This window comes from Dysidea avara, chromosome 2 (genome assembly GCF_963678975.1).
Source record: "Dysidea avara chromosome 2, odDysAvar1.4, whole genome shotgun sequence".
NCBI classification, from domain to species: domain Eukaryota; kingdom Metazoa; phylum Porifera; class Demospongiae; order Dictyoceratida; family Dysideidae; genus Dysidea; species Dysidea avara.
Genome location: NC_089273.1, coordinates 20,395,013 through 20,415,138, shown reverse-complemented (window position 1 = coordinate 20,415,138; position 20,126 = coordinate 20,395,013). Strand labels below are relative to the sequence as shown.

General features: G+C 38.6%; 1 protein-coding gene across 1 annotated transcript in view; it reads right to left on the bottom strand.

Moving 5' to 3' along the window:
• The window catches only part of LOC136246794 (protein mesh-like), a 121,177-nt gene that overhangs the window by 50,247 nt on the left and 50,804 nt on the right, over nt 1-20,126 (bottom strand). The gene's annotated exons all lie outside the window — the stretch shown is intronic.

The window sequence follows — 20,126 nt, the reverse complement described above, 5'->3', positions numbered from 1 at the left end:
CAAGCCAAAATCATCTTTGCAAACCCTTCACGGTCAGGTATAACCAAGCCCAAACATGCCTTCAGAACGACCAGAAGCATTTTCGATTAGGTGCTACGAAATTAAAAAAATATATATTTTCGCGAATTTTCTACTGCCTCACTGCCTCGCTGCCTGCCTGATGCGTTCAGTCAAGCGTAGCGGAAAATTGGCTACAGCTACAGCCTTACTTCTTTGGTGGAAATGCTTCGAATTTCATGGAGATGAAACTTTTAGTATTTTAAATATCCTACAATGTATGCACTATTCCTTACTGATTTTCCTTTGATCCTTCTTTATCGTGGCCATTGCTCATCAGTAGGGCTTCCATATCAATAGGGCTTCCATAATCATTGTGAATACACGTGTTATCGCACCAAACTTTTAGAATACGTTTGTGATTTGACGTTTGGTTTATACAGGACCTATCGTATGTCGTCGACAAGATACACGCGTAAGACATCTTCTTTAGTATTAGTGTGTTTGTTGTTTAGCAGCTAGGTTTAACTGCTTCCGTTTCTAAATGCATTTCTTTGCGACTAACATATTCTTCGCTATTACAGTATTAACACTTCTTTATGTATCCTTGCATGTGCTTACTATTGTCTACACAAGTCAGCAAAACCACATACATACATGATTGGAATAGTCAAATAACTATCTAAAGCTGTTAACACTATTAAGTGTAAAATGCATATACAAAACTTCTAATTCAATGCATGAATAATAATGTATTTAGTGCATAATCTCATAGAAACCCTGCATATTATGTTTTGTCACAATTCCTTGTCAGTTGTCAGTCGCTCCAGCAGCATCGTCCTTACAGTGTATGTGCAACAATTACTTATTGTGTTCCACCATATTCCCACTACAATGATCAATGTGTACTGTATAGCTAACCTATGACAGGTACAAAGAAAGTATAGCTTATTTGGTAACATCATTGTTAACAAAGTTATAGCCAACGAATGTGTAAAAGGTAGAGTAGGGCTTATCATACAGTACGATAGTAAACTGTATAGTAGGGACCACAAAGGAGTAGGCGTGGCCCACAAAATAATATCACCCAAACATTAGCCTCAATTTTCCCTTACAACGATGAGGCAGTATTGGTGAGGTAAAACTAAACCCAAACAAGCTTTCAGATCGACCCGAAATGCTTTCAACAAGTTCTTGATTAAAATGCTGTGTGATGGGTTGAACATAGCTGACAACGAAGTGTAATGGTAACTTCACTTTTCACACGATAATTGATATAGCTGGGGCACGCGGTGCCTTTTCAGATGCGGTATGCGTGGGGTCACCAGCTATAATAATATTATTTATAAAAAAGTTAACAAACAAGTACACGAAAAAATTTGGAATTTTCAACTAGAGTAGGGACGACAGTACATTGATAAAAAGTACTGAAACAAGTGCATAGGGGTAGTGAACAATACTAAAATACAGTTAAATAATAAGACGTGTTATATCCCTACTGTGCTTAAGATGTCATAATGGAAATGCACAGTAGGGATATAACACGTCTTATTATTTAACTGTATTTTAGTATTGTTCACTACCCCTATGCACTTGTTTCAGTACTTTTTATCAATGTACTGTCGTCCCTACTCTAGTTGAAAATTCCAAATTTTTTCGTGTACTTGTACAGTTAAAGGATTGTAAACAATAATTATTTGCTTACAAGTTTATTCAATGAATAGCTGGTGTTTGTACCATCACATATCAGTTTTCAGCTTCACCAATAAATTCATCTTCACTACCTTCATCTTCTTCATTTAATAGCAGTGGTTCTTCATTTAAATTTTCACAGAGAAAAACCATTCTGTCAACATTCTCCGGTAGCAAGCAATTTCGTTTTTCCGTTACCAAATTTCCAGCCGCACTGAAAAATCTCTCTGATGGACAACTGGTAGCTGTATTGCAATACAACCTTCTGACAAGCTGTGAAAGGTTCAAATCAAGCTGTTCTTCTACAGTATACTGTTGAACATCTATATGAGATGTTACTTCTGCAGTCCTGGTTGAAGACGCCTCACTAAAACTATTGAAGAGCTCACCAAGCAGGGCTGAAACATGCCTTTTCTTCTTGGGTGGTGGAGGGTCTTCATCTAGGTTAACAACTAAATCTGCAGTTGGAGGGTCAGATATAGTCATACATTTTTCAATCAAATCAGCAAGTTCTTCTCGAGTATTTAAAATAACTGCGGTCTTCTCACTTTCTGTCAAGTAGGAAAATGCTGTCATCTTAAGCATACTTTTAAGTGCATGTTCTCGGTATTGAGTTGAAAGATTCTGAGCTATACTCTCTTTAATGCTTTTTAATGCAGGGAAATCCTCCTCCTTCGTTTTGAGGGAATTGAGCAACAGCTGCTGTAGCACTGGAAACATGCAGGAAACTGTGGCATATTTACTACCACTCAATAACTCAGTAGCCTTTTTAATAGGATTAAAAAACTGGATAGTTCTTCTAAAATGGTGAATTCATCTGCTATAGGTATCAGAGTACGATCACTTCTATTTTCAATAAGTACTGCACAAACCGCTACTCTTTGTTCCAACATCCTCTCAATCATGGACAATGTGCTACCCCACCCTGTTACACAGTCCTGTATTAATTTGTGCAGCTTAATTTTTAATTGTTGTTGTTTTTCACTTAATGCATATGTTATTTTGTAGGACCAATGAAAAAAGCATGGCAACGAGCCAATGCTGTTGATACTCTCCTAACATCAAAACATTTTAAAATTCCCAGTTTTAATGTGTGTCCAATACAAAGAATGTGTAGTATTTCCAAGTGATCCACACAAGCATTCTTTATATTGCCTCCATTATCAGTGGTAGCAAACAATACCCTATCCCCAATCTGCCATCTATCAAACCCTTCCTGTATCACTGTTGTCTATGATTCTGCATCATGGCCAACTGGAACTTCAACAGCCTTTAAGCATTTTGAATTGAATTAAAGTCCCTACTAGCAAAATGACAGGTAAGTGATAGGTAGGAATGATCCTGATGTGACGTTGACAAAATATCTGTTGTGATGCTAAAACTGGTTCACTTGAATAACTCAGACTTCAGAGATTTTACTTCTTGGTTATACCAGTGGGGGATTTCTGTGCTTGATTGGTGATTTCTACTAGGTACTTGAAATCGTGGCTCTAAAGTATGTAATAGTTTGCAAAACCCAATTCCCTCTACAACACTTACTGGCTGCATATCTAGACACACAAATAGAGGACTTGCAGGGTGACGTAGTGAATAAATGCTATTACCTTTGCTCTGACCCAACATGTGCCATGGAAAGTTGTCCCAAAACATGGCCATCTGACAAATGTTGCTAGCCAGTGTTGTCACACGTGCAAGTCCTCTATTCTGTGAGAGCACACACTAATTCCTTCTGGCGCTTACTGTTTTGAGGAAGTGGAATAGAAGTTTGCATTAACTGCAAATCTTTTTTTGCCTTGACTCGGAGGGATTTGAACTACTGTCCTCAGCATTCTGCTCACTAGTCCGCTGCTTCTCCTTGAATGCTGTAAATAAGTCTGGATGGCGCCTTTTCAAATGATACGTTAAATTAGAAGTGTTCCCGGAATGCCCAATTGCACTACCACACTCATGACAAATAACCTTTTTCCAACCTGCTATCGATCCATCTTCCTTTGATTTGAAACTGAAATGGGTCCATATGGTGCTTTTTCCTCGCGGGTGAGGCACGAGGCCTGGCGACGCCATCTTGTAGAAAACTCACGTGTAGTGGGTGGATCATGTGTGCTCTAACTATTGTATTGCGACACAAATATTTATATAGTGATATGCCGTGTATCGGTTATATCGCCCAGCACTAATACTAACTAGTATAATTAACCAGCCATTTTCAGCTACCCACTATGATGAAATCAACTTTATGTTCCGTGAGTATAGTGATAGGCTCTTCTGGGCTTGAATTTTAATAGAACAAACAAAGATGTAGTGATAAGGATTTTTTTAGCTGTATACAGTATGTTAACTCTTAAACCTGCACGTAAATAACAATGCATTGAAAATGCAAACACTGGCATTTACGATTTATGCAAGGCCTCAAACAAAATGCTGTCACTATCTGACCAATAACTTTACAGCTACGCAATTTGCGCCATATATTCGTGATGTAATAAGGAATAAAATGATACCTAGGGATTTATCCTTTGATTAAAGTATAGGAGCCAAAACTCACCAAGAAATAACATGTACACAATTAAAACATGCATGCCAATACATACATTCAGAAAATCAATCACAACTCCCTCCCAGTTCACTGTATTAAGCTGAAATAAACACTACTAACTTCGCCATTCATTGAAGAATCACAGCATATGAAGTTCATTATGAGTCAGACACTTATAAAAATGGCTACTAGACCATGTGTTCACGAGGTAGGGGAAACTATACATTGATCTTCAGTACATCATAACAAGTGAATGAATGCTGTTACACCGATTATACATCTTTGTCTAAGTAGTCCAATGAACATACTTTCCAGTGATAGGTGGTTTTTGGACTAATGTAGTTAGACAAGCTTCATACACTGCCAGTTTAATAGCTATTACACATTCATCCATTAGTAATAATAATTGCATGCATTCAAGTTTTGTAATAAACAAAGATATATCGAAGATAAATATCAGCGTACAAGTTTAAGGGTTAAAGAGCGAATCAAGACACATGGTAGTGTGTCGTGCGGCCACGAAGCCAGCGTGCTACACCGTGAGTATATTGACAGAAGAAAATGTGATTTTCACACATTCGTAGCTCTGTGCTGTCTTTACGAAACAAGACCATTGTTGCTGTGGACACGCCCACCAACGTCAGTACGCCATATATGAAATGTCAGCAAAATCACTTCAAGCATTCCTGAGATATGAGACTTTAAACATTGGTTTAGTTTCTTTGTTATTTTTCCTTCTTTTTCTTTATCTTTTCGTGCACTTACAAAAACTGCCATAAAACGTGAACACAATATCTGATTCCTTGAAATTTGGCATACAGACAAGGGATATAAAGGCACATCTTGGTACCAAGTTTGGATAAGCAGTCAAGGAGTTATTAGTGATTATTCACAAAAAATAACATTAATATGTTGTCACGCCTACAGGGTAAACCGCTTATGGGAAGAAGCTGAAAATCGGTACGTGGATAGGTTAACTATTAAACCTCAAATCTTTTGTGATTTGAAAGAAATAGAGTTAAAGACCACGAAGATACAACGAAAAACCAACAGTGTGTAACAATTATGCGATTGAGATAAGCTAATAAAAAACGAATACTTGCCACGCCTACCAGACAAGCTGCTCAGTGGAATGATTTGAAAGTGTACAGATGGATTAATCACCTCAGAAAGGTCCTTCAATAGTTGAGAAGAATCAGAGTTAAAGCCACAGAGTTATAACACGAAATCCAACTCCGCATAGCAAGGTGTGAGATGGAGATACTCTAATAGAGCAGTCACTCTAATAGAGCAGTCACCCTGAAGAGAGTTCAGCTAGAAACAAGTCACCTTGTAGAGAGATCAGCACCTTGTAGAGAGCTCAGCTACAAAGAAACCACCCTGTAGACATTTTAGCTACAAACAGATCACCCTGTAGAGAGTTCAGCTAGAAAAGTCACCCTGTAGAGAGATCAGCTAGAAGAAGTAACCCTGTAGAGAGTTCAGCTACAAAGAAACCACTCTGTAGAGAGTTCAGATAGAAACAACAAGTCATCTTGTAGAGAGTTCAGCATGAACAAGTCACCCTGTAGAGAGTTCAGCTAGAAACAAGTCACTCTTGTAGAGAGTTCAGCTACAAAGAAATCATCCTGTAGAGAGTTCAACTGCAAACAAGTTACTCTGTAGAGAGATCAGCCAGAAACCAGTAACCTGTAGAGAGTTCAGCTGCAAAAGCTAATCACCCTGTAGAGAGATCAGCCAAAGTAACCCTGTAGAGAGATAAGCTAGAAACAAGTCACCCTTTACAGAGTTCAGCTACAAACAAGTTACCCTGTAGGGAGATCAACTAGAAATAAGCTATCCTATAGGGAAGAATTTGCATGTAATAAAATCCTGCGGCCAGCTTTGGGTATACAAATACAAAAAGAAGTGATATCTAATCCAAAACAGCCAAGCTGTAAAAAAAAGAGTACGGCCCCCAAAAAAGCCAGGGTGAAAAAAGATGTTAAATCCAAGGTGGCGGCCAAGAAATGGCTGTGATGGTAGGTAAAAATTTTTAATAATGACAATTCAGGTGAAATTGGTTCCACTTAGTCTAGGCACTATTTCACCTGAATTGCCGTTATTAAAATTTTTACCTCTACTTGCTGTACAAATCAATGTTTCTGTTGTTGCTACTTTGTATAGGGCTGTAAATTGGCATATGAGGCTGACATTTTGCCAGAGCATGCATTTGGTTAAGTAGATTATAAACAGTTAATAAACTGGAATTTGAAAAATGTGCAATGGTGTCAGGTTTTCGCAGATCCGGTCACATTCTATTTACATTTACTGTGCATACAAATATACAAATATTGGAATAGTATACCGTAAAAGCAGAAAATTTGACTGGAAATTAAGTTTGGCGGTTGGTGAATCATCAAATTTAAATCCGCCAAATATCCGGACAGTTATGTAACTTTTAAATGACGTCAGATATTATGTTTGCTCTGAAGCGCGTGCATCTGAACTCATGGCTCTTTTGAAGTACTTCAAGAAGACAGAGAATAATGACGAGTTGCCATCTAAATTACAGGCCAATGAACACTTGACCGTTGACGATATTGAATCCGCAAATAAAAAAATCAAGCTTGAGATTGAAAACTCGGAGAAATGTAGGGGAAGACATGTATCGTACGCAACTTACTCTGATGAAGATAGGGCAGACATTGGAAGATATGCTATTGAGCATGGTCCAACAGCTGCATCCAAGCATTTCTCCAAATTTTCAGATTTTTCGTGCCAGAGGCATCTGCAAGGTGTTTCAAAAAGAAGTATTTGCGTGAGCTAAAAGAGTGTATAAAGGCTGGAAATACGAAACCGATTAAAAAGCTACCCACGAAACGTCAGGGTCGAACACTTTTATTCCAAGAAGAAGTTGATCATGCAGTACAGGAATACAATTAAGTTCCTGAGGTTTGTTAGTTCTTCAATCAATATGTGGGTGGTCATGGTTGCTGCTGAAGCCATTATACCTAGGTGATGTCCTGGATATTTGAAAGTACAAGGGGGGCCCTTCAAGGTGAAGAAATCCTGGGCTAAATCTCTTCTGTTTAGAATGAACTTTGTGAGGCGAAAGAGCAGCAACGTAGGTAAAGTGGTTCCAAGTGAATTCATCTACCTCAAAGAAGGTTTCTTGAATGATATTTGTGCAGAAATAATTATGAATGGTATACCAGATGATCTGATTTTCAACTGGGACCACAAAGGCATCCATTTGCTGCCAGTTGATGACTGGACGATGGAAAGCAGGGTAGCAAGAATGTAGTTATCAAGGGATCAGACAATAAACAACAAATAATTGTTGTTCTGGCTGCTACTTTGACAGGGTGCTTTATGCACCCACAGATTTTGCATGAGGACAAAACCAATAGATGTCACCCGGCAGTTGAGTTTCCTGAGGGTTGGGATGTGTCACATACTTCAAACCACTGGTCAAATGAAGTGTCAATGATTCAATATTTGAATAAAATTGTGATTCCTTTTCTTAAATCAAAATGAGATGCACTGAAGCTACCACAATCCAGCCTGCCTTGGCAATATTTGATGTATTTAAAAGACAGCAAACAACTAGATTTAAGATGGCGCTGAACCGATTAAGTCCAGCTGCACAAAACAATTTGTTTCAACCCACATGCTTAATGAGCTATTTTAGGGTGGCCCAAAACTTTGCTAGTGTACAACTTAATCTACGTCTAAAAAGCTGTTGTGATAGCCTGTGATGTTTTAGTTTAGCATACAAAGTTTTGTGAAATAACACGCCTTCATTTTTCATCTATAAAACTCTCAAGCTTTAACCCGATTTTTAAAATAACTTGGCCAGTGAATAACCTAGTGCTATATCACTTTGGTTCCAACCATTTCTCACCTTGTAGAACAATTCTACTCTTTCCTTTTCACTGATAAAAACATGGAAAGTAGTGAATACGTACACCTGTGGGCTACAACATTGGCTAACAACTCCATCAAACCCAAATCGTGAAAATCCAAAGCCTACTATTGTAGAATATTGCTTACCCAATGCCTATACCAAATTTTGATGGTCTGTGGTGCATAATTTTGAAGTTATTTAGCAAGAAAGGAGACGGTGTGGCTAATCAGGGCGCGGTCCATATAACAGTAATCATGCGATGGCAGCTGGTGCCGTTCACCAGTGAATTAACCATCCTTTCTGCTTTGTCCTTCATTGATGGTGAGGAACTGAAGGGAACCAGAAGTTTATCTTCAAAGCATTGTGACAGGTGGTTGTGCATCACTGAGTGTTGGTAATTACTATAGCATGGCTCATCACCATAAGCAATGGTAACCATCATTGCAATAGCAAATATACCACAGTTGTTAGGTGTTGGCTGCATTTCTGTGTCCATGATTGATACTTTTAGTGTCTTCTCATCTGTAACTAAAGCTTTTACTATTGACAAAAGAACTTCCTTAGGATGGCTATGAAAAGCTGAATCATAGACTTTCACACTGTCATCGGAGCATTGCATAGTTGACAACAATATCCAGTAGTTACCAAACCAGTAAAATTTGTAGCCCATTTGAAGGTAAAACCTTACCATGTCGCTCTGCAACAAGAGTTGATTTGAGCCCATTAATAGATGGGAACTGTTTCTTCAAAAGTGCCTGTGCAAATGTTTGTCTGTTAAACAATGGCCACCAAGTAAAATGGCTTTATCATTTAAATTCAGGATAACTCTGTCAAGACAAACCCAGTTTTCAGTCTGTTTGTCAGAATTGGAAACATCTGAGTCTCCAACAACAATAGTTGGTGCAGTTGTAGAATTTAGTGTACCTTCATCACTGAGGTGAACATCTCAATTTTTATCGTATATGTGACACATGTATTGGTAGGTTTGACAGTACTCCCAGTAGCAGCTGCACTGTTAACGTCACCTTCAGCAGGAGAGTTTTTTGCATCACAAATTTCTTCTTGAAGGGTTGCAACTAACTGGTGTGTCAGGTTCCTGCTTAACGGCTGCACTGACTTCAGCTTCAACACTTTCGAAACAGCAAGCTTGATCATTTTGTAGTTATTTTCACATGTGGTTTTAAACTTTCTAATGTTCTTGATTTCTCCAGTAGGTCCTTACAGCAAGTATAAGCATGGGATTTCCAACCCTCCTTGTGGAAGGTCCCTTGAATATCTTCTGGTTGATATCACTGAAGCAGATATGCTACCACCCAGCTCAAGAAACAATGAAAATCCTCATGATAAGTGACGCAGAACATGACCAACAATTACACCTCTGCGCACTACACTTACAGCATTGTCATCATGAAGATTATCCGTTTCATGACTACAATTGACTACTTCACCTATGGATGCATCCCAGATAGTTTTGTACTCGTGGTAACCTCGAATGCAGCTATAATACTCAAAGGCATTGCTCGAGCTTCTGTGACTATCGCTAGTGCTTTCATGTGATGCAATCACTAAAATTCTTGCAATAAAGTACGATAGTTAGTGCATGTGTACATAATTAGCGCGGGCCCTTGTGTTAGAGTAATTAGCGTGGGCCCCTGTAGTAAGACGAATCGTCAAATTTAAATTCGTCAAATATACATCTTGTTCAATTCGCCAAATACTTTTCCTGTCAAATTTTCTGCTTTTACGGTAATTATTAGGTATCTAATCCAAAACAGCCAAGCTGTAAAAAAAGAGTGCGGGCCCCAAAAAGGCTATGGTGAAAAAAGATGTGAAATCCAAGGTGGCAGTCAAGAAATGGCTGTGATGGTAGGTTAATATGACAATAAATTACAGGCATTTACTGAAACGGTTGTAACTTACAAGCAGAATGGCACATGGAGTTGAAATTTGCACCATTGTGTTCATTATGAGTAGGAGAATCGATTACTAGATAAGTTTTTCCTTGTATTACCTTTCTTCACTACATACAAAGTCGAAATTAGTAAAGAAATATTGATCACATACTATTGTTTTGACATGATGTAAACAAACACCGCGTATTCTTGTGTCTATTACAATGATACAAAGAATTTTGAGCTCCTCTTGAATAGGCAAATAAGATGATATCCAGGTTGTTATTGTTAGGCCCTTTCTTCACAAATAACAAAGCTTTTAAAAAAAATTACAAATTGTGTTTCAATAATACGCAAATGTTTCACCCATTGCATTCAATGCTTTACACTGTAAATTTAAGCATGTGTGATTGTGTTGGGTTTTCGCAGATCTGGTTACATATGCTATTACATAAGTGTCTGAAATACAAATTTACCTAGTAAATGTAAGTTAACAGAATTGGGTACTTGGAGAGTTTATACGGCTACATACAAGAGCAAACACTAACTGGAATGTACTAAATGGGGTATTGCACCATTTACTGTGCGCCATGGGATAGCAGCCCTCACCGAGAATCCTTAGTTAGCCAAGTCTACTGCTCCAATTTATTACTGCTCTAGTATTGTGTTTTTAATGCTACTTACAATGCCAAAGACTTTCTGCTTGTTGTCTGCTCCTGGAGCTATAAATGTAGCGCAGTATCGTATAGCGGAAAATTTTGGCGAATTGATCATTGACAGAAATTGGCGAATAATATTTTGGTGAATGCATCACATTACTTTGCCCATGCAATTTTAATCTGACAGCGTTGGAGAAGAAGCTTTGTGATGTCTATGGACGAAGTACTGCAGTTTCGAATCTACGCGCTCTTATGTAAATAGCTAGCTATAACAAAAACAACATGCACTACTGAGTTCACTAAGTCAGTAATTAAGACTAGAACGTGCATGGTAAGGCATGTGCATGGGGAGCTGAATTGCCCATCTGCCTGAGCTATTACCTAGTCTAAAACCATATTGTATTCAATGGGATACTTGCGGAAGACTAACCACTCACCGCTGTAACAATATTCACCCACTGATGAAGAACAGCGCTTACTACACTTTCAGTGTTTAGAAAAATGGTGAGTAAAATTTTGGCGATTCCATGCATACTTGCCAAATTCGCCAAAATTTTCTGCTATATGGTACTTGATCCAGCAACTCACCCAAAGTTCTCTGACTCCACTGATCATCATGTCACCTTGTCACTACTGGCACCAAAACCGTCCTGGCTCATTACCTTTACGATACCATTCATAATGACCCAGCAAATACTTTACACAATGTCAGCTACTGTTATGCCCATGTTTGCCACCTACATGCCTGCATCAGCTACCCAGTGGTATGTTCCAGTATCTACTCAGGGCATAATTCTAATGATATTGCAAGCTACTCCATCATCCTCCAATCTAACTGCACCTACTCTGCTATCATCACTCCCAAACTGCAGGTCCAGCTATCCTCCATAATGGTGCAATTCCTGCACAACACCACTTCAGTAACCAACATTTCTCTACTGAGTGGTAATCTATCACCTGCCTCCGCCATCAATGTTCGTGTACAGAAGCTGAGTACCATCGTCAACCTCCTGCAGCTGGTGACAATAATTGTCAATACTGCCAACTGGTGACAATGATTGTCAGTACAACTCTACAGCAATCTGTCAACCATGCCCCTCAGCTGACTGTCATTACTCCTTGAGCACCACGTATATGCAATTCTGATGATCGTCCACACCTTTCAGCAACCACTGATGATGATTTCCCACCATACCCTATTGTTGGAGAATGCTGCTACAGCAACTACCTACCTCCCAGCTGTCTTTTCACAAGCAAACAACCACACCACTAACTGCTACTGTACCAGTGCTGCCATTTGTTTTGCCACCAACCTTAACACCTGCTATAGTGCCACTTACCTACCCAATAAGCTACTTGACCACCACACCACAAGCCTACCAACTAGTCAGTGATGGTACACCACCAATACCTGCACAGCTATGCCAAAGAATACTGTAAGATGTGAGATTTCACGCAGATGGCACCACATGCAGCCAATCCACCAGACCTCGTCCCTGCATGGCTGACGCAGTCCTGAGCACAATGTTCCTTCAATACAAATCCTTAGGTGTCACACCATCTAGTCGACGTACATACAAAGCAGGCATTTGATCATATCTCCTGTTATGCAATAGATACAATATTTTCCCCTTCTCTGCATAGTTCTCCTCTCAGACTGCATTACTTTTGTACATCATCAGCACAGCATGTCCTACACAAAACTATCAAGTCTATCTTCGTGGAATACACTTAGAACATCTGGAACGTGGGCACCGTGATCTAACCGGCAACCCTCTCCTGCAACTACTGTGCAAAAGGGATCAAGGAGACATGCGTCTTCCCATCACAATCAACTTATTAAAGATACTAAAAACTCAACTACATGACAATAATGATTGCACAATTGTTGAGAAGAGGTTCCTCTGGTCTGCTTCTACATTAGCATTCTATGGATTCCTCAGGGAAAGAAAATTAACATCCAACAATTTACAGTATCCATGTTGAAATGGATATCAGTCTTGATTTGTCTTAGAAGTAATGTGATTGACACTGGTGTAAGTTGCATGTCAGACACATGTCTAGTGAGAGCAATGAACTTGTTTGCTGAAAGTTCACAAACAGGAGTGGCCTGTTGTACTCTGGTGGTCGCTTCAACCATTTATCTCAAGAGCATGTGACATGTCCATTACGCAGCCTCCTCCAAACTGTTGGTTATGACTTATGAACTGCATTTGTATGCCAGCCACAGTTTTAGAATTGGTGCTGCCACTACTGCATCTGCAGTAGGTATTCCTGCTTGGCTGATTAAGGGAATGGGGTGATGGAGTAGTGATGCATGCCAACCTTATATATAGAGCTGAGCGATAACACAACTATCACTAGTACGATTAGATTAGGGCTGGGACGAAGCTTCGAATGCTTCGTGTGTTCGAAGGTTAAGTAAACTTCGAATCATAAAAGTATCCTTCGAAGCTCCATAATGCACTCATAGTCTACAAAAGAATTACAAATACATGTCGTTATCTTTATTGCAGCTGCTTATTTCTCTTGCATGATCAATGTTTGTCTCTTTGCAATTGATCTTTGCGTGCCACGCCCACTTTTAAACCATCACAGTTCAGCTTGCTACCATAGTTGCAGCCTTTAAACACTTTATAAAGTGATAGATAATGCATGGAAAGCATACTTTAGCCATTACTTGGTGTTTACCTATGCATGATTGCAGTATAGCAGACACGCCCATTTGCAATCGGCCAATCGTGTCATTCAGTACTGCTGCTATGCACTTCCCAAAATGCTTACAAACTTATTAAATAGGTTTAGAAGGTAAAACTTAAGGATGTGCATAAATGCAAGAAAACCTGTAACTTGAAAGGTAACACTGAAGCTTCAAATGTTCAAACATTTCATTAGTGAATATTCGAAGGTAAATTTCAATATTTGTCCCAGCCCTAGATTTGATAGTAATTTTATATCATGATAACAATAACATCACCATAGTTACTAGCAGTTATTAAAAACACTCACCTACATGTATACAACAAATAAATACTCCAATTATGTCACACCACATATCTGCGTTTCTAACACTCCACTAAAAATTGTTATTGTTATGTGTCAGTATTACAGTTGCTATCTTTGTTGTCCACATTCAAGTTACTAGTCTTTTATAGTTTCCTGAATTTCAACGCTATCGTGTTTGCTTTTGTTATCCATTTGACTAAGCGCAGACACGGATAAGTAATTGCGATAGCATGATGATATACTATCAAGATCATGATTGTTAATAGCTATCATGATAATTGATCGATTTCCACTATCGCTCAGCTCTATTTATATACACTACCCACCAACTTGCTTCAGTCAATTCATTCACTGCTCGCCCACCCAGCAAACACTGTGGAACCCCCACAGCAATTAAGCATGCTCCCATCAACATAAAAAGGTCAGTATACTATTTCATGTATTGTATGACATACTGCTTGTGGTATATATTGCTACTGTTGCCATTGCTTATATTTTGTTACTGCTGCTATTACTTGTGCTAGTTATTGCTGCCGTCATACCTATATGTATATTGCTGCTTTACTTCACGTACATGTCACTTTTTGTGTACTGTTGCTATTGCTGCTGCTTGTACTGCAGTGCCAGTGTATTGCTGCCACTAATGTTAGCATATAGGTTGTTGTCATTTTTGTGTTGCATTTTGTTCTGTTGCTGTTTCTGAAGCTTGTTTTGCAGGGCCACTATGACTATGTATGCCATATCGCCACAAGTGATGTGATGATTGCCAAAGTGTTGTCTCTGTTTGTTGCTGTGTCACTGCCTGTTTGTCTGTTACTACCACTTCACACAGAGGTTTTACGTATACGTACTCATATATGTTGCTGCTGTGCCTTTAACTATTTATATGATACTACCTTGTTTGTATTGCTGTCATACAGTGCTGTCTTTTTTATACTGCTATTGTGTGTGTTGTTGTGCCATACACACAGCAAATGCTAACAGCATCATTTTAACCCAACAACATAGAGCAATAATTAAAAATACACACTAATCATCTCTTTGTATCAAGAAACTTTATAAGAAATTAAGCCCAGCTTAACTTTGTGGAAATTGGGTGCAATATAACTGCTTGAAAATGTGTACTGTAATGCTGAGAAGAATAACAATTTCTCAGTTGCAACAGATCAGTAATCGATAGTACTGCCTTTGCTAACTGAGTGATTTGCACACTCCAGTGAAGTCCTGGGCTTGCCAAATTTTCATCCAAATTAGTCTACAAGCATAACAGGCTCACTGGTTTGCCTGAAATGTTTACCAAAAACAATAATAGACCAGATCTGCAAAAAATTGCATAACAGTGCATTTTTCAAATTCTTTATTATTGAATATTTACAATCTCCTTAACCAAGTGCATACTCTGGCCAAGTTTCAGCCTTGTATGCCAACAACTTTTGGAGTTACAGCCTCAACAAGTATTGGGAAAATAAATTACAGGCACTTACAAAATGACTGTAACTGACGAACACAATAAAGTACTGAGTTGCAACTTGCACCATCATGCTTGCCATGAATAGGGAAGTCCATTACTGGGCAAGTTTTTCCTTCTATCACCTTTCTTCACTACATACAGAGACAAAACTAGTTACGAAAGATTGATTGTATACGATCACTTTGACATGACGTAAACAAATTCTCAAACTTATGTATCCTTTGATCTACTGAAACGAAACAAGGATGTTCGAACTCCTCTTGAGTATGCGGATAAGATGATATCCAGTTTTTTATCATTAGATCTTTAAAGAACAAAGTGTTTATAAATTTTATGGATTTTTTAAATTACAGAAATATTTTATGCATTGCAATCAATAGCTTATAGTGAAAATTTAGGCTTGCACTATTCTGCCAGGTTTTCACAGATCTGATTAGAAACATTTCAAAGTTTATAAACCTCCAAACACTTCTGATATATACATTATGTTTCAGCAAATATTCTATTGCATACTTAACGTATCGTCACACATTATGTCCGACCATTATTTCTAGCATTGCACACTTTTAGAAATGCATGCATGCATGTACTATTGGACAAACTGCCCATGAAGATTTCATGAATTTTTAACTCTATTCTATTCTATGCAGGAAGTTTTTATGGACAGACAACCAAAAAAAAATGGCAGTAGCAATTTCCATGATAAAATGGTAATCTAAAATCTGATGAAAACACATATTATAGTTTTATCTAAATCAAAACAGCCAAGCTGCAAAAAAAAAGGAGTGCGGCTTCCAAAAAGGCCAGGGTGAAAAAAGATGTAAAATCCAAGGTGGCGGCCAAGAAATGGCTGTGATGGTAGGTTAATGGCAAAAATTATAATTACGACAATTCAGGTGAATTAGCATTGCCTCCTCCCTAGTATTTGGCACCAAATTCACCTGAATTGTCATAATTAAATTCTTTTGCCATCAACCTACGTACCATCACAGCCATTTCTTAGCCGCCACTTTGGATTTCACATCTTTTTTCACCCTGACTTTTTGGGGGCCGCACTCTTTTTACAGCTTGGTTGTTTTGGTTTAGATATCAGTTCTTTTTGTATTGCAAGCCACAAAGCCGGCCATAAACTGGCTTTGGTGCTTCCTTTTATTTGTTTTTTTTCCCTTTACTGCAGGAATTGTGGAACAAAGGAAGTAATTTTGTGTATAGCTTTTGTCTGATTAAGTATCATACAGTATGATAGTAACTGTATAGTAGGGACCACAAAGGAGTAGGCATGGCCAATGAAATAATATCACCCAAAAACCAGCCTCAATTTTCCCTGACGACGATGAGGCTGTATTGGTTGGGTAAAACTAAGCCCAAAAAAGCTTTCAGATCAACCTGAAACGTTTTCAACAAGTTGCTACGGAATTTACAAAAAAAATTTATTCGAAGGAATTTTCTACTGACTAAGTAACTGACTGATGCCTTCAGACAAGCGTAACTCGATAACGGCTAAGGCTATGGGTTTGATTTTTTCACTGCTCGACGTCGGTTCGGCCTGATAGGTGCCTTTTGGCATACCGCAGTACGTACAATACATTCTTCAAGGACTTACCAGTGTCCTCCATTGTGTCCCAATCATCTTTGCTGACAGTGATAGGTGTCGATTTGGCAGTAGCACGTGATGCTTTCCCTTCGTAACGGAAATTGCCCGTATTTTTCATAGTGGCTATTTTGATTGCAGAGGTGCTTTTCAAACAGTTCTTGATTCGTACTGCTGTGTAACGGGTTGAAGATAGCCTACAGCGAAAAGTAATGGATATTTCACTTTTCAGACGATAATTAATATAATTGGGGAGCGCGGCACGATTTCTTTCTTTTGGTAGAGGTGCTTTTTGAACAGTTTTTGATTCGAAATGCTGTGTAACGGGTTGAACATAGCTGACATGAAGCATAATGGATAATTCACTTTTCAGACGATAACTGATATAGCTGGGGTGCGCGGTGCCATTTCAGATGCGGTATGCGTGGGGTCACCAGTCATAATAAAATTATTTACAAAAAAAAGTTCACAAACAAGTACATGAAAAATTTGGTATTTTCAACTAGAGCAGGGACCATAGCACATTGATAAAAAGTACTGAAACAAGTTGGAGTAGTCCAGGATATTAAATCACCATAAAACAATAAAAAGTGTTATATCCCTACTGTGCTCAAGATACCATAATGGAAATGCACAGTAGGGATATAACACCTCTTATTGTTTTACGGTGATCTAATATCATGACTTGTTTCAGTACTTTTTATCGATGTGCTATGGTCCCTACTCTAGTTGAAAATTCCAAATTTTTTCATGTACTCGTTTGTATATTTAACACTGAATGATTATCACATACTCTATTTAATAAGGTGACTTCTTACATAACTGAACTGTAGCTGAAACTCTCATTGTTTGTAGCTGAACTCTTTTCAGGGTGATATGTTTCTAGCTGAACTCTCTACAGGATGATTTGTTTCTAGCTGAACTCTCTACAGGGTGATTTGTTTGCAGCTGAACTCTCTACAGGATGGTTTCTTTGTAGCTGATCTGAGTACAGGTGACTTGTTTCTAGCTGATCTCTCTACAGGATGAACTTGTTTCTTGCTGAACTATCTACAGATGATTTGTTTGCAGCTGAACTCTTGAAATGGTGGTTTCTTTGTAGCTGAACTCTCTACATGGTGGTTTCTTTGTAGCTGAGCTCTCTACAGAGTGATTTTTTGTAGCTGAACTCTACATACAAGCGATTTCTTCTAGCTGGTTTCTCTACAGGATGACTTGGTTCTAGCTGAACTCTACAGGGTGATCTGTTCGTAACTGAACTCTCTACAGGGTGATTTGTTTGCAGCTGAACTATCTACATGGTGGTTTCTTTGTAGCTTAACTTTCTACAAGATAACTTCTTCTAGCTGATCTCTCTACAGGGTGACTTGTTTGTAGCTGAACTATCTGCAGGGTGATTTGTTTGCAGCTGAATTGTAATCCTTCTAGCTGATCTCTCTACAGGGTGATTTGTTTGCAGCTGAACTATCTACAAGACAACTTCTTCTAGCTGATCTCTCTACAGGGTGACTTGTTACTAGCTGAACTCTCTATAGGGTTATCTGTTTGTAATTGAACTCTCTACAGGATGGTTTCTTTGTAGCTGATGTCTCTACAGGGTGACTAGTTTCTATCTAATCTCACTACAAGGTGACTTGTGTCTGGCCAAACTCTCTACAGGTGATTTGTTTGCAGCTGAACTATCCACATGGTGGTTCCTTTGTAGCTAAATTCTCTACAAGGTGACTTCTTCTAGCTGAACTATCTACAGGGTGAACTTTTCATAGCTGAACTCTCTACAGCGTGATTTGTGCAGCTGAACACTCTACATGATGGTTTGTTTGTAGCTGAACTCTCTACAAGGTAGCTGATTTCTCTACAGGTTGACTCGTTTCTAGCTGATCTCTCTACAGGGTGATTTGTTTGTAGCTGAACTATCTGCAGGGTGATTTGTTTATACCTGAACTCTCTACAAGGTGATGTCTTCCAGCTGATCTCTCTACTGGATGACTTGTTTCTGGCTGATCTCTACAGGGTGACTTGTTTCTAGTTGAACTCTCTACAGTGTGATCTGTTAAGTTTGTAGCTGAGCTCTCTTTTGTTTCTAGCTGATCTCTCTATAGAGTTATAACTTGTTTATATAGCTGAATTCTTTATAGGGTGGTTTTTTGATTGGCTGCTGAACTCCCTACACGGTGACTTGTTTGTACTACAGAGTGACTTGTTTGTAGCTGAATTCTCTACAGAGTGACTTACTTGTAGCTAAACATTGTATACACAGTGACTTGTTTGTAGCTGAATTCTCTACAGAGTGACTTGTTGTAGGTGAACTGTATAGCTGAATTCTCTTCATTGTTACATAATGTTCTGAATCTCTACAGTGACATATCTGTAGTTGAATTCTCTACAGGGTGACTTGCTTGTAACTGAATTGTCTATAAGATTAACTGTTTGTAGCTGAACTCCCTATAGAATAACTTGCAATGCAATATAATTCTATAATGGAGTAAGTTATATATAACGTAGCTGAATGCTCTATTAGGGTGACTGTTCTATTAGAGTATCTCGATCTCGCATTTGCTACACATAGTTGGCTTTTTAATCATAACTCAGTGGTTCATACTCCGATTCTTCTGTACTACTGCAAGGACTTTTTATGATAATTACTCCAGCTATATACCAATTTTCAGCTCACTGCTCTAAGTGGTTTTCCTGGTAGGTGTGAAAACTAATAGTTTTTGTTATTCATAAAAATCGACCACATAATTGTGATACAGGTTGGGTTTTGTGTCACATCTCGATGGTCTTTATCTCGATTCTTTTCAAATCACAAAAAGGCACTCCTACGATAGTTACTTCATCTACATAGCAATTTTTAGCTCATTTTTTCAAGGGGTTTACCCTGTGGGCGTGACAGACTTCGACCTTATTTTATGCAAATAATCAGTCATAACTCCGTGAATGTTCATCGGATTCCTACCACAGTTGGTACTGAGATTTGCCTTAATGAGCCCTTTAAGTATACCAAATTTCAGCCCAATTGGAGTATGCATTTGTGGATTTTGCGAAGTGTGCGAAAGGAAGAAGCAGAAAAAAACCTAAACTTTGGCCACTCGTATCTTGGAAATGGCTGGAGCGATTTTCTTCAAATGTGGGAATGTGGACTACCCTACCTAGCTGGAATGTCTTTGGTTTTAATTGGATAAGGGATCACGGAGCTAGTAAGGTGTGAAAATCACGTTTTCTTTCTTCCTGTTAATATACTCACGGTGTGGCGCGCCGGCTTCTTGGGCTGCACGACACACTACTGTGTGTCTTGATTTCCACTTCATTAATGGTAATTTCATGGTCACTGAAACAGAAAAGTAATGGGGCATGATGAATGTTTTATGTGAATTTTACCTTAAATTTTCT